The sequence below is a fragment of the Perna viridis genome, chromosome 10 (genome assembly GCF_037379345.1).
Source record: "Perna viridis isolate PV_CMFRI_1.1 ecotype Kerala chromosome 10, ASM3737934v1, whole genome shotgun sequence".
NCBI lineage: Eukaryota > Metazoa > Mollusca > Bivalvia > Mytilida > Mytilidae > Perna > Perna viridis.
The window spans coordinates 40,153,381-40,169,335 of record NC_142454.1 but is presented as its reverse complement, the minus strand read 5'-3'; the positions used below and the strand labels follow the sequence as shown (position 1 = coordinate 40,169,335).

Here is a 15,955-nt window from a genome sequence, read left to right as displayed (position 1 = left end):
CACTCATAATACTACCAACATGTCATGATCCGAAACAGCGCTTCACAATCGAAATTAAATCTAGATGCTACGGACCAGCCCTCTGAATCTTGCAAAGTCGAAAAAAAAGTGAATGCGTTTACCCGACGTTATCCGATTGTCTTAAACGACATTTAGTTTGAAATTTGTTCGAGAATTTTGAAAGGCCTGTCTGCAGCAGTTAGTAAGAGAGAGGAGACGAACGATTGTTGCTGGCTGCGTGCAGTTTTCTAAAAGTGTGATTCAACGACAGAACTTCCATGTTTCAAAATACTATGACTGATTACAAGGCAATTATTGACAGGTTGAATTAATTTGATTTGTTTGTACAATTCAACGAAAAAATATTTTATATAGTTAATTTTACGTTTATTTTTTTTATTTGAAAATGTTTATTTTACATGATTTCAATGTAAAGATAGTTTTTCATAACTCTTTAAAGTGTGGCTCTCAATTGTATATGTTTTAAATGTGTGTATATACTATTAAATTTGTTTGTATATTTATATGGTGAGACTTTAATAAACTATTTTGTCTTGTCTTTGTCTTGACAATTAAATGACTCTTACAATAGATATGAACAATACACGACAGCATCTATCAGTTAATTCTTATTTTGTATTTACCCCAGACTATAATCATCTAGTGGAAAATCATGTATAGCTTATAAGAAAATATAATCCGGTGTGAAATATTAAATGAATTTTCTAAATTCGTCAATTCATGACTGCAAGATGCAAAAACGTTAATTACATTCGATAATGTAACAGTATATCAAGGGAACAAATGTTATAGCGGTAATCAAAGAGTAATAAAGGAAACCAAGGTTATAGCGGTAATCAAAAGAATGTAATCCAGGGGCAAAGACCAGACATGGAAAACAAACACACAGACACACACAACAAAGAACAAAGAACATAAAGTAACTTAAATGATACATACAAAATAACAAAAGCAAATGAGCAACTCGGACTCCACTAAAAACTGGGAGCATGGACCCGTTGAAGTCATGAATCAGCTCATGCATGAATTTTAGACAGAAATTGGAACGGAGTAGAGGGAAAAAAAGAAAGAGTTGAACGTTTTATTGTCAAAAAGATCACATCAGGCTAAACAGTATACAAGTATACAATGGAACATGATTTAAAGATAAGTTACTTACCTATGATCAGTAAATTCCATGTAATTGAAGGTTCACATTAAGTGAATACAACGATTATAATGAATTATACACTTTATCAACGCATTCTGAGTCAATTATGAGTCTCATATGCATTGATAAATCTTACTGTAATCAATTAGGGACGATTCAGACAAGCGCAACATCCAATTCTAAATATAATATACAAAACACTATACATAATAATACATACATATATTATAGGAAAATGACAATTTGCTGCATCAATAATGAAATTTGCAGATGGCAGATAAAATTTGAGTATCATCATTACACGACAAAACTAAATCAATTTCGACTCACCCCCAAGATAAACAAAGTTTGGAGTATTCTTTGAATCAAAATTGAAAAGGAGCAAATTTGGGAAAAACACATAAATTGTGTGCTTCATCTTCTACAGCTTTGGTATTACAATTCTGATCTAGATGTATTTGAAAAGCATCAAACTTTTGATATCTGTCTGTTGAAATTTGAAATCAACACACTTAAAGAAAAGCTATATTGGCTAGTATAATTGCATGTGGCACCAAGGGATTGTGCAACCGGCAGTATGTCAGATCTCTCGTAAAAAAAATGCCTTTCTGCATCGAAAACGTATTTGCAAGCAGTCATAAAATTAGCAAAATATGAGACTTAAGTCTACTCATTCAAAGTATTCTTTCTTAATCTTGTATTTTGAATTTTAGCTTTATACGTTTAAGAGATGGTGTAGTGTCTGTTTCGATGAATCGGTATATTTATTTTTTCAAAAGGGCTAGTCGAAGGCAGAGTCCGAATGTGACTTTATTAATTGTTCATTGCAGGCCTATATATACAATATTTTCAGCTGGTTTTTTCTCTCTGTTTGGTAGAGTTTTTGTCTTTGTCGTAGCGTGCTCGCTAGTGTGGGAAATCGTGGGTTTGATCACTGACAACTGTGAACTGTTTCTCCGCTAAGTAGGCCGCATATGTGTTATCAATCGATCTCGTCCTGAAATGCATTAGATACCTAGGCCTGGCATCGGACGTAAAACCAAAATCAGTTCAAAATTCCACCTTTCTCTTTTTTCTCTATGAATGCTTTTGATTAACAACTGTTGGTCCATAGTATTTTCATTTTTATTTTACAGTTATATTTGATTCGGCTTAAAGTTGTCAGAAGTAAATAAAAAACGCTTTGAAGTACCACTTATATTTAATACAATGTTTATCGTCGAACCGATCGATAATTTGGATTTTTAGAGAATGACTAAGATATAATTTAAATGGCTAATGCAAATTGTAAATATAAAATAGAGACAGAGAAGTAATTACGTTATAAAAATAGCGTATAGGTAGCAGTCTTTATAAGAATCAGTATGAGGTGATCCATGCATGTCTCAAACCCGCCAAATTCAATTTTACTTTGAATCGCTTAACATGTTTAAAGGCAATTATCATAAAAAAAAAAAGAAAGCACATAGAAAAGACTTACAATCTTAAAGAAAAACCAAGCATGCAGTTTTGAAAGAATAATTAAGGGAACCAAGGTTATAGCGTTAATCAAGAGAATGTCATCCAGGGACAAAGACAAAACATGGAAAAGCGACATACACAACAAAGTACATGAAGTAAATAAAAGCATACATACAAAGTAACAAAAGCAAATGAGAAACTCAGACTCACCAAAAAACTTGGAGCGTAGACCATGCGCACCGGTAGGGTAAACGTCCTCAGCTTTGCTAGAAACACCCGCCGATGTGAACATATAAAGTAAAGTCAGGAGTAGACGAAAGATGTAAGGAAAACTATGATACGTTGAATGAATCAGTTTTCATGGCGCAGATTTATACACCATAACAATCCAAGAGTTAATGATGACGACCATAAAACTTCTATGGTGATGACTGCAATCTTGTAGCAACATAACCCTGTCTTATAAGCCTATTTGTTAGAATTCTATCGCGATACAAGAAGTCTGCGTAGTTACAGCAAGCTCTAACATAACGTATGAATTGTGATACCTTTCCAGATGAAAAGAAAGATGACAATTCGGAATGAAAAGTCATCATGTTTGTCCTAAAGTTTGGTCAATAATTTTCCTTTACCGTCGATTTCAAGATACGAGGCTGACTTCACAGTTTCTGTAGTATCCTTTATAAAGTTCTGCGGGGTATACGCGATGTATCAAATCCCCGAAACTAGGATTTTTTAAAGATAATACGTTATACAGATAGCGGAAACTGAGATTAAAAGATGTAACTAAACGATGTTCTTTCTTTCGGATCAGATCTGCTATAATCTCAGCCTCATAAGAGTGGATGAGTAAGCCAGCAATTAGAGCCGCACAGTTTGTTCTCATTGGAATGCCGACCGTTTGTTGAAAAAAGCGTCCACCACACTGGACAAATATATTGTCGGTTAAAAATTTCAGCATTTTGTAAACATCTTTCTCTGTATATTTGAAAGAACTAAATTCTGCGACATGCTGCTAGCATGGATTTAAATATAGCAAGATTTAGAATCTCACACAATTTTACATGGTACGATAATAAATATTTTGCATGGGGCGATATAAAGCGAGATTACCCATGATGCATTTCATTGATTCCTGTCTGTGTAGCCCCGCCTTCGAGTGCGGTTCCAAGCTCTTTAAAAATTAAACTTATTCTTCAAAATGCGAACTACCACCATAAGATTAGCTTCAAATCGAGCAGAAATGATCCGAGGGTGTATATAAGTTTTAAAGCCGTAGCTTCCCCTTCCTTCCTGATATAAATGTTTTATTTGACATTCTTTTTACTTTTAAAAATGGTGGCCGGAGTCACTCCCTCGAGGACAGTTTTCGTTCTTTATTTAAAATGTAAACTCCTTCTTTCTTCAAAACCCAAGCTATCGTTATAAAGGTTATTTTAAATTGAACAAAAATTGTCTCAGGGTGTATTTACGAAATTGTATAGCTGTACCCGTCAATTCTTTCATGATATCAACGTTTTTACTTGACCAACTGTTGATATAAATAAATGGCGGCCTGAGTCACGCCCTCGATAAAAGTGTTTCCTCTTAAATTGAATTTCTAACTCCTTTTTTAAAAACATTCCGAATGATCATCATAAAATTTGTTTTAGATTGATAAAAAATGGTCTGAGGGTGTATGTGAGGATGCTTATAACTGTAGCTGCCGTCCCCTCCCCCCACCCCCGACAAAAAGCAAATAAACAAAAAACACAAAATATAACCCCCCCCCCCAAAAAAAAAAAAAAACATACACTGTCCCATGGGAAAGCAACTTTCGTTTTGCAAAAAAGTGGTATTCAAATAAATCAAAGTTCAATACCCAGCTTACAATTAGATCAATATTAAACTAAAATATTTTAGAAGAGAAGCAATACGTACAGATTTATTTACAAAACAAATATTTAACTGAACTTAAAGGTTGTTATATTTTACCGAAAGTATATCAAATTATATACGTTGATGGTATAACGAGAATGGATATAGTGCATATATCAAAGACACAATATCCCCATCGGGATGAAAAATGTCGGCTAAGGCCACCAATGGGTCTTCAATGAACATGTGAAAACCCTACACCACAAGACAGGCTACAGCTGACCTCAAAACAACATTATACACAGGTACAGTCCCGTTTAAAATCCAGCAACGTAAAGGTAAATTGAAAGTGAAAACGAAACAAGACGTACAAAGGCCAGTAATTCCTGCATTCGGACAGACGCAAAAAAAATAACAGTGAGGTGTTCTCCACAATGTGTTTTCTGATGTCAACTATTTTCATAACTGTTTTGAGGAAATAATATAATGTTTTCTTGTTTACTTTCTCAAGTTTTATCCATTTTACGGATGGAGGGAGTCCTAGATGATGTTACAACATTTATTGTAATTGATAGTGGCCGGAGGACGATACTTAGGTCCTTTGTGAAGAAATGTTTTCTCACCACTCGGTTGTAAACGACATTCAGATTGCCTGTTGTAACATGGGAACTGGGACTATAAATATATTACGAGTTACTGCAATTTCAGGATATTGGTGTATTTCCCTAAAGTTCACATCTTTACATAATTTAAAATAATTAAAGACATATTTACGGGTTGGCATTGTTGTATACATAGCGAATAGAAGGAAGTCCATCATTATTATTAAATTTTGAGAAATTCTTATTTGTGATTTTCTAGACGATTAATTTTCGTCATTTTTTTAATAACATAAGCAATTATATTTTAAACAGTTTTATATTTAAGAATAGACACGGAAAACAGACATACACAACAAAGAACCTTAAGTAACTAAAATCATACATACAAAGTAACAAGAGCAAATGAGCAACTCGGACTCCACTAAAACTGGGAGCATGGATCAGGTGCACCGATAGGGTAAGCGTCCTCTGCTTTTCTAGAAACATCCGCCAAGCTGCTCACAAAAAGTCAAATCCAGGGTGGGCTTGAGTTGACATTTTTCATCCTGGTGGGGTCGCTGCGTCTTTGACATATCCACCATACCCATTCTCGCCACACCTAAGAATGTTTTGTAGAGTTGATGTCTTTTTGGCGGAGTAAAACAAAGAGATGGCATTTGATATGGGTGCGTATTTTTGGATTTTAAATTTGATGTTTTAGGTACATAGTATCTGGATTGTGTACATGTAGTTAGGTAATGTTTTTTTTTTTTTCACTACAGAAGTTTTATGGTCGTCATCATGAATCTGTGGATCATTATGGTGTATCCATCTGCTCCATGAAAACTGATTTGTGCAAAGTATCATAGTTTTCCTTTCCTCTTTCGTCTACCCATGCTCCCAGTTTTTAATTGAGTCCGAGTTGTTCATTTACTTTTGATACTCTGTGCGTATTTTTCTTTTTTTTTCTTACTTTATTTTCCGATATATATTTGCCTCCCAGATGTATTCATTCTGTGAATGTTGTCTCCTTTTCCGCTGTACATTATCAATTCTACCCAAAAGTGTGACTGAACGACAGAATTTTCTTGTTTCAAAGTATTATAACTGATTACAAGGAAATCATTAACGCGTTTTACTAACTTGTTTGTACAATTAAATGATTGTGCCAACTTTTATGAAGAATATACGACAGCATCTATCAATCAATTCTTATTTTGTATTTACTCTAGACTATAATCAGAACAAAATCATAAATATTTTACGAGGAAATATTATCCTGTGTGAAATATCATTTCTCTCATTCTAAGCCGGTGGTGAAAAGTGCACGTGACTTTTTAACCACTTTTTAGTCGTGATCAAATTTAAGCGTGGCGTTTCCCGCCATTTTACATTTTCAGAGTTTTCTACAGATTTCATACGGGAAGAAACCGATTCCCCTCCAGACTATTCTTGATTATAACCTAGTCTATTTCTCCATTCTCTTAGGTAAAATTATGATTTTATCACGCTAAAGTTCGTATGTTAAAAATCTTGAGTTGACAAATTATAATTTAAACCATTCATTTCTTAGGTGAATCATATAAATTCGTCAATTCATGAATGCAAGGCACGTTTAATATGAAAAATTGTTGTTTTATTTAAATTCATTAAATAATATCATAACACATTAACATGAATTTTTGACAATATTTTTTTTTCAGACAGACATTAAGCAATTACGTATAACAGACATAATACAAATTTAATTGGCACTTTTTATATAAACAAAGACAATATTGAGCAACTCTCAAATCAATAAAGGCGCAACTACAAAATAGAACATATTGTAACTTCATCCTCCCAAGTCAGGGTTTTGAGTCCACCCTCGCTCCCACAAAGCCCTGACATCACTCATTCATATTTAGCGGGTATCGTCCAGCCAATTCCGATTGGTTACTTCTCCGGGTGCGAAACACCAATGAAAATTGAATTGACATAAAATGTCCTTGGAAAAGATAAACAATGATACGAGTAAATGATAGTTGTAAAATGTCACAAATGATTCAATATGACCAAAAAATGATATCTGTTGATTCTGTTGAGAGTTTTTAGCAAAAAAAATAACATTATGTGTATGTATCGATACCCGCTAAATATGAATGAGTGATGTCAGGGGTTTGAGGGAGCGAGGGTGGACTCAAAACCCTGACTTGGAAGGATGAGTAACTTTGGCAGTTTATTATAAATTTCGAAATTCATGAGAGTAAAGAAACTGAAATAATAAACTTGAACCGAAATGAATCATTATTGTTATAAAATTACTTGCTTCGAAGCTCTTAAAACAACAGCCATGGTAAAAAAAGTAATACATGACCAACGTTTCGTGCAACACACATGCCGCATTTATTAAAAAATATGGAGAAACTTGTTTTGTTAGAATCGAAATAAATCACGGGAACTCCATTTTATCATTGTTTTACCACGGGCTGACTATTTATGTCGCATTCTTAATTAACTTTATTTCTGGTACACGCGACTCAACATTTTGTTCCGAAGTTCAAAAATTAAATATCGATTACAATTTTGACAATACAATAATAATCATTCGGTGCGAGTTTGATCAGCATCTTACAAGATGGGGCAATTTTCGTTGCTTACGACAAGCCGTTTTAATATTAACCATTAATGATATTTATATATATCTTTAATATCATATAAAATATCCTAATTTTAAATGTTTGTAAGAAATGCCGGAGATGATTTATAATACACAGGTACATTGTACAGTAAAATATATGTAAGGTACATTAAAATATGAAAATTATATAAGATATTTTATATACTATTATAAAATTTAAAAAAAAATATATTGAATCATTTTATCATAATTATGTACCTAATATATCAATTCAGTTCTACATTTTCCCTTAAGATACAATATTTCTGATGATATCATAAGCTATCTAATAAAGAATACAATGTATTCTAATATGAAATTTTATACTTTATCATATAGTTATAAGATATCTTATTGATTTACATGAAACAAGATTATACGAACTCGTAGAGAACCGGCTTATCAGAAAGCTTGGTCTCCCGTCTCACTGTCAGGCGAGAGAAGTAAACGTGAACAGATCGGTTATAAAGAAATGATGTTTCAGTTGATAATTCTGTTCTATTCTACCTTTTTATGACTAACACCCTCTTTAGACTATTCTACGTTTTTACGACTAACACCCACTTTAGACTAAATAACATCATTAATAATAATAATAATCTAAGATGGCGAAAATATATTAAATCGGAATGCCATAGCGAACAAGAATTTGTACGAACGATCTAATCGGTGACAGAATGTTTCATATAGATTACAGATTTACTTGTTTTAGTCCATCTTGAGAATTCCATTGGCTTACTCTAGTGTATGTTACCATGGTGTAGTCATGCGTTCAGTTGTGGTCATGTTTTTGTGTGCACTCCATTTTCTCCTAAAAAGCAGAGAAAAAGACAAATCATTAATATTTCCTTATCTCGATTCTATTTTCTGGAAGTATTTTTGTTGTGATATTGCCTTCTATAGAAAAGGGATTGTAAGTCTTGTCACGTGATCCTGTGTTTATAACATATACAAATTTTCAAAATTACCTTCAATGTCTTCTATGGCACAATTTACCAGATAAAGAATACTACAGATACTGTGAAGTCAGCCTCACATATTAACCTTCACTTAGAGATCGATAGTAAATGAAAACTGCTGACCAAACTATACGACAAACGCGATGAGTTTTCATTCCGTATTGTCAACTTTCCTTTCATCTTGGCAATATCTCTACAGCACCTGCGTATGGAGGTTTCATATCACAACTTAAACATTATGCCACAGCTTGCCGTAACTACGCAGACTTTTGTACCTCGCAAGACTTTTTACAATTAGGCTCTGCAACAGAGATATGTTGTTACAAGACTGAAGTCATCACCACAGAAATTTTATGGTCGTCATCATGAACTCGTGCATCGTTACGGTGTATCCATCTGCACAATGAAAACTTATTTGTTCAACTTGTCATAGTTTTCTTTTCCTCTTTCGGATACCCTGGACTTGATGTGAGCAACTCGGTGGGTGTTTCTAGGAAAGCAGGGCACACTTACCCCACCAATGCACCTGGTCCATGCTGCCAGGGTATAGTGGAGTCCGAGTTGCTCATATACATTTGTTACTTTGTGTGTATTGTTTTGTTAGTTTATACTCTTTGTGTGTGTCTGTTTTCCATGTCTGGTGTTTGTTCCTGAATTACATTCTGTTGATTACCGCTATACTTGGTTCCATGGATTATTCTTTTTCATTAAAGGACCTCTCAGACCTTAACTTTCATGAAAAGGCATAAAAAGGAGGCGTATCAACTACAACCTATGAATACGTCATCTAATTATTTCTTCCAATGATACAGTTTGTTAATACATGTAATACATTGCCATAAGTTCCGATAGCTATGCATCACATTGATGTACCCGGTAGTAGCTAACTAAATATCGATAAACTCAATGCTTTATTGATAAAAATATACCGAAAATGTCGAGACTTACCAATCTCCGAAACAAAGGTCCTTGTATCTCCTACATCAAACACTGTACAGGGACGAAGGAGCTACCAACTACTGTTTCGGAGATTGGAGACTTACACGCCTTATTGGGCATAATGCCATCTGTGTGCAATACAATCATTTCCTAATAATATCATACTAATAATAATAATATTTCACATCATAATTATTTGTTTTAAAAAAAACGTCATGTTGTCAAGATACCTACCGTCCAATGTATATTCCAACAGAAACAGCTACTGCAATGAGAATTCCTCCGATAACACCAATTAGCCATGACATGTCTGGACCTGGTTCTACAATGAAAAATTTCAAAGACATTCATCTACATTTACCAACAGCATCCGGGTGCACAGGAGAGTCCAGATTTTGGTGGTCTAATTGCAGTGGTAGATCCAGGGGGGAGGGCAAGGGTTGGCACCCCTTCTTTTTATTGGAAAGTTGTCATTTCCCTGCGTAAAATTGACAAAAAATGGCACATAATGGCCTAGCATCCCCTTTTTCTGAGCTGGCACCCTCTTATTTATAGTGTCTGGATCCGCCCATGCAATGAGAAAAATAGCCAAGTCGTTCAAAACATTGCACGGATTATTCAAAAGAGGTGTGCATGTAGACGTGGAGGTTTCAGGCTACCATTCGTCACGAATTTTTTCCCAAAACTTTGCTTTGGAAAAGAAACAAAAAATCCAACAAAGATTGATTTATGATTGTTGGGGTTTAAGGCCCGAGCAGCAATATTTCAGCTATATTATTCAGGCGATGAACATGAAATGAGTGATAAAATAAACATGAAATGATGATAAAATGAAAAAACGGATGGGACACAATGATAATAGGGTCGAAAAATTTTGATTGCCACAAGATAAAAGGGAGGGATGGGTAGGGTCGGGCAATTTAGCATTCTGTGGCGGGGCGCAAAGGTTTCTACTCCTCCACGCCAGGGGTACCCCATTCCACCACCTGGGGCACACATCCCAGTTGCTCTGTGGGCAGAGCGCCTAGCCCCCGGCTAGGGTTTTGAGCACTATTTAGTCGCCTTTTATGACAAGCTTAGCGCTGCTGCAGACCTAGTCTTTTGACATCCGGACCTGCACGGGGCTCCAACAGAAGAGTTGCGTTCCCCAATTTCGTCCACTTTGTCTTTTTTAGCAACTCTGTATGGCACACGCGGTACTAAATCCAACATCAGTTAAGTACATCGGCGACCGCTTTAGCAGATTTATAATAAATTCTACAGTTCCCATTCCCTGTGGAAGTTTTTCCCAACATTCCTGATAAAAATATAGAGGTACACAAATGTAATAAGCTGGTGGACATTCTAAATCAGGAAGCAGTTATTCGGTATTCGGAAAAGGTTGTTCCTACAGAGTGACGTTAAATGCTTACTTTGTTCTCTGTTAGATTGATTGACATTGTACTTTAAATGTAGATTATTATATGTCAACGAGATAGGAATTAAATAAAAAAAAGAGCAGGAGCGATAAATACTGTAGCATATTGTTCAATTTGTTATTTCTGATTTGAATTATCGAAATTATGTCAATAATCTCTTCGAAAAAGTGATTTAAATTTGTCTCGAAGATTGCAAGATCTATAAATACATAAACTAAGGCACCGATCATTCATATCCTGCGACTGGTCAGGGATTTGATTAAATAGTAAATAAATGGGGAAATTATAGAATCACTATTTCACTATTTTTCAATGGAGAAAATGATCGGTACCTAAGCAAGGTTGGATTCGCAATTTTTTAAGTGAAAAGGGTCATGACATGAATTTGCAGCGTTCGTGCTAGGCACCCTCCACAACATGAAGCTAATATGGAAGGGCAACTAAAATCATATACAACATATGCCGTACCTATATTAAGCAACATACTAAATTTGAAATCGAAACCCAGATTTTTGTGGAGACAATTTTATTTATCATTTGATATAGTGAAAAGCGGCAAAGTCCCTCGAAATAGAAAGCACCCATAATAGCCTACAAAGTATGCCCTATGTACATGGAGCTACACACCAAATTTTAAATAAATCCATGCATTAGGAACCGAGGTAATTTGAAGAAATTCAGATGGACGGAGAGACAGAATATGTGATTCCAATATACCACTACTCGTTGAATGGGATATAATTAATTCATTAACATGAAATGCTAAAACGCTAAATAATAGTGGATCAGTTGTGGGGTTGAAAGAAGGGGTTCCATGTACTACACCTGTTGGACGATTTGAACCCCAAAAATACATGATATTAAGCAAATATTTCACTAAAGAAAATTATTTCTACCACCGGACCTCCATCCTGGATCCCACCACCCTGGATCCGCCACTGCTTTAACTGATTTTGACCTTTATTTTTCTTCACAGGGTCAACAGAGTCGCGTTAAAGTTTGAAAAATTGTTTGAACGGTTATTTTATTGTAATGTTGAAACAAAAAGTGTAACGGACGAACGGGCGAACATGAGGTGCAATACATAGGATAAATTACGTACCCTCTCTGTAAATTGGTGGGGCTGTGCTTTTTGTTCTAATGTCCTGACCTAAAGTATATAATTTTACATATGTAAGAATCTGGAAGATATTGATATAATTAAACAAATGCTAATTGCTGAAATGTATTCATCATCTCTTATTTAGAAAACACAACTTAAATTTACCTAAGAAAGCAACAAAGTTTTACTCAAAATTGAAGTGTTTCTCCCGATTTCAGTGAATTTTAATGCTTTCTTTGTGATTTAAATCTCCTTAATCTTTGCCGTTAATCAAAAACTAACATTCAGCTTTGAGAAAGGATGTTTTTGTGGTATAAAATGGATGAATTGTTTTAAACAAATTTGTCATGTGCCACCCACTGCCTGGTTTTTGCATGGACGTCCTCTTAAATATTTTCCATTCTGAAATATACATTTATTAAAGAGGTTATTGAACGCATTTCAGGACTTTAAAGTTCCGCAAAAATGTTTTTGATGTAACGCTCTTAATTAGGATATGCCCGATTCGTACATGGTTTTGTATTCACCTACAAGTATTTTAAGAACCAAAATATCATGTAGTAAGTGCTATAAGTGCCCCGAGGAAATCAATGACACATTTTGATGTAAAATACCATTAATGGACCCAATGGACTGACTATGCAGAATATTTACAGCTTCATATGAGTTCGATGATTGGTACTATGAAACGTATGAGAAAAGATTCTCAAAATGAAACTGGTCAATACTTGTCACCATTGAACATTCTAAAATCTCTAGAATAGACCATTGTATCCACCAAAGGCATTTTATCTCAAAATGTACTATTTATTAGCACGACACGAAGCACGTATTGCAGTTACTGCATGACATTCTTAAATCTTCCCAGAAAATTGGAGACTTTGTAGATGCTACCATTACTGAATATAAGAGCTATGAACTTAAAAGTGACGAGTACCCCATGAATAAATTTTAGAAGAAAACATATTTAAATTTGGATATGCAAAATGGTGCAAAGGAAGAAGAAAAAGAAAACAACTGGCAATTGCGGACCTACGGTAAACATGATTCAGATACGTAAGCAACATGTGCACCAGTGAGTTACATATACATAAAACATTAAACGACATTACATATAAATGATAATATTTGAACAAGAAGAATAAATAATTCAGTTTAATTTCAATACACTGTTAACGCAATTAATTCCTGTAAGAGTCAATTAGAAGTACGAGTCTCTGACGCAATGGCAAAGTTGTCCGTATGCCACCTAAGTAAGTCAGTAGAACTACAAAGGTCACCAGTGGATGATTCGGACTTATACACCATCCAATCCACTAGACGCAACTGTGTATATAAGCATGTGTAAATTATTTACCAGGGTGATGTGCAAACAACGTGACCAATGTAGAAGAAGCAGCCATGATTTGAATAGGATTGGTCTGCAAATAGTATGAAATGACGCAATCTATCACAGACACCTCCATTAAGTATTAGCTGTTTTTCACCGTTAAGTAAAGTTGCTGTTTCGAAGACAAATTCCTTTTTGGCCTCATAATAGCGTGTTCGCCTCGAGTGCCGGCGATCGCAGGTTCGATCCTCACTCGGGTCATACTCATAGAATTTGATAATATTGTTAGTAAGTGCTTTTCCGGCTTTCGCAAACGGGCTTTAACTTCTGGATATTGAATCCGGATAGCACAAAAATTGCTCTGAAGTAGCACTTCCTTGCTATACGTAGTAAATATTTTAGTTCGATTATTTTGATTTTGAATGAACTAAATGTACTGAAGCTTTGGGAGAAAGACATATATAATTTAAGTGGCAAATGCAAATTACAAATATAGTAGAACCCGACTAAACTAAACCTGGGAAAAACAGGAAACCCGTGTAAACCAGACGTCCTTTTGTAAACCGAACACCTGCCTTAAACGAACACAACTTATAGTTCGAGAAGAGGTAGGTTTAGACATGTTTCAGTTTATATGAAGTAGATAGTTTTAATACATAAAGGAGAAGTATTTACTTACTAACATACCTATTGATGTTATTATTTCTGAAGTCGTGTCATCTAAAAAAAAAAAATACATGTGCCGTGTATTATGTTTAAAAGCAATTATCCAAAAATAATACAAAGTAACAGTAAGAAATACGAAACAAAGGCTTAAAATCCTAATAAAAACCAGATAACAAAGCATGCATTTTCTGCTGATGAACTGGTAGACAATGTTCTCTTCATACCCCCCCCCAAAAAAAAAAAAACAAACAAACAAACAAACAAACAAATAAATAACCAAACAAAAACAAAAACACACAAAAAGGAAACGTATGAACGATAAAACCAAATCATATCATACATTCTGTAATTTAAATCAAAATTAATTTTTTTGCCGAGTCGCATGATGACTAATTCTTATAAAAATAAAAAATAAAATTCTTGTTCATGTATATTCTAAAAATAATTTACCTGCAAAACTGCTCGGCAAAGAAATCCAAAATAAAATCCCGAACCATGCACCTATAACAAAATCCATCTTTTTATTTCAATCCGCTTTCCTCGAAAATATCTGGAGTCTTCATACCTTAAGAAATCTTCTTTCGTTTTGACTTCTAACTAAAAACTGTTTAAAGGGAAGCAATGAGTCGTTCGATTGATTCTGTATACCATGCGTGTAGATTTTTTTTACAACATAACACATTGCTTACAATTAAAGGTACAAGTTATTCAATAATGAACACCGAATGAATATTTGTATATCACATCGATATATATATAAACGTCTAAATATGTTTAACATCACCAGAAGATGGTAACATTTAAATTGAATATTTGAAATAACAGATATCCTTCCTCAGCATAAAACTCATAAAACTATATGAGCATAAAACTCACAAAACTTAACGAGCATAAAACTCATATATATATATAGGTTACAGACCACCAATTCAACCAATGAGCATTTGGAACGTACGCAAAAATAGTCCTACGCAGAAATTACCCCTGTTCCTCATAGTGCTGTGAAAAAAGTTCTCATCTTATTTAAAAACTTTAAACAGTTTCTGAAAGGAAAAACATTTCTGTACATTTTATAGGTGCATTTTGCTTCTTGTGATGTGAAGCCTAATCTCCATAATGATTTTTAAATATACCCCTATCTTGTGAAAACACTGGGATTTCCCATGCTATTTATAGACCCTTCACTTCCGGTGACCAGTACTGCACTGCAAGTCTGCTAACCCCACATGCCATTCTGAGGATTGTGAGCTGACATATGTAGAATCATGCTGATATATAGTCCTCTGCAGGTTAAAGTTAAGGTAAAGTCCAGAGAAGCCATTGAATATTGTGAAATTAGCATAGAAGCCTATGGGAAGTGGAATTAGTGGTTTTTAGCCTATATATATATGCAAAATATGATAATGTTACAGGATTCCGGTATACCAGTATGCCATGCAATCGGTGTTTATATCATGTTCCAATTCACGGCCGGTCCAAATATTTTGAAGGGATTCCAGAAAAAAGGGAGGTTCCAGGGTATTATTTGCTAATGTGCATGACATAAATAAAATTTCCCAACAAAAGGGGGTTTACCTTGAGCCAAACTGTAATAAGCGACATAGTCATAATACAGATCTGATCACAATAAACTTCCAAAACCTCAAACGGAGTTGCGTATCGGGGAGGGGGAGTGGGAGGGGTGTCCCAATGTTGAAATTTGAAGAATGTGATAAACTACACAAAAAGATATTTAAATGCGCATGTATGCCAAAGAAAACCACGAAATAGTCAAAGGTTAAAAAGAATATACCCAAAGAACCATGTACGTTT

At 34.6% G+C, this 15,955-nt stretch overlaps 1 long non-coding RNA gene across 1 annotated transcript; it reads right to left on the bottom strand.

Annotated features, from left to right (window-relative positions):
* Positions 1-8,332: 8,332 nt before the first annotated feature.
* On the bottom strand, positions 8,333-14,926 carry LOC148605755 (uncharacterized). Its single transcript, XR_015916136.1, has 5 exons — positions 14,594-14,926; positions 14,165-14,197; positions 12,148-12,195; positions 9,862-9,949; positions 8,333-8,540 (listed from the first exon to the last, which is right to left on the bottom strand). It is a non-coding gene; the product is annotated as an uncharacterized LOC148605755 (long non-coding RNA).
* Positions 14,927-15,955: the final 1,029 nt, after the last annotated feature.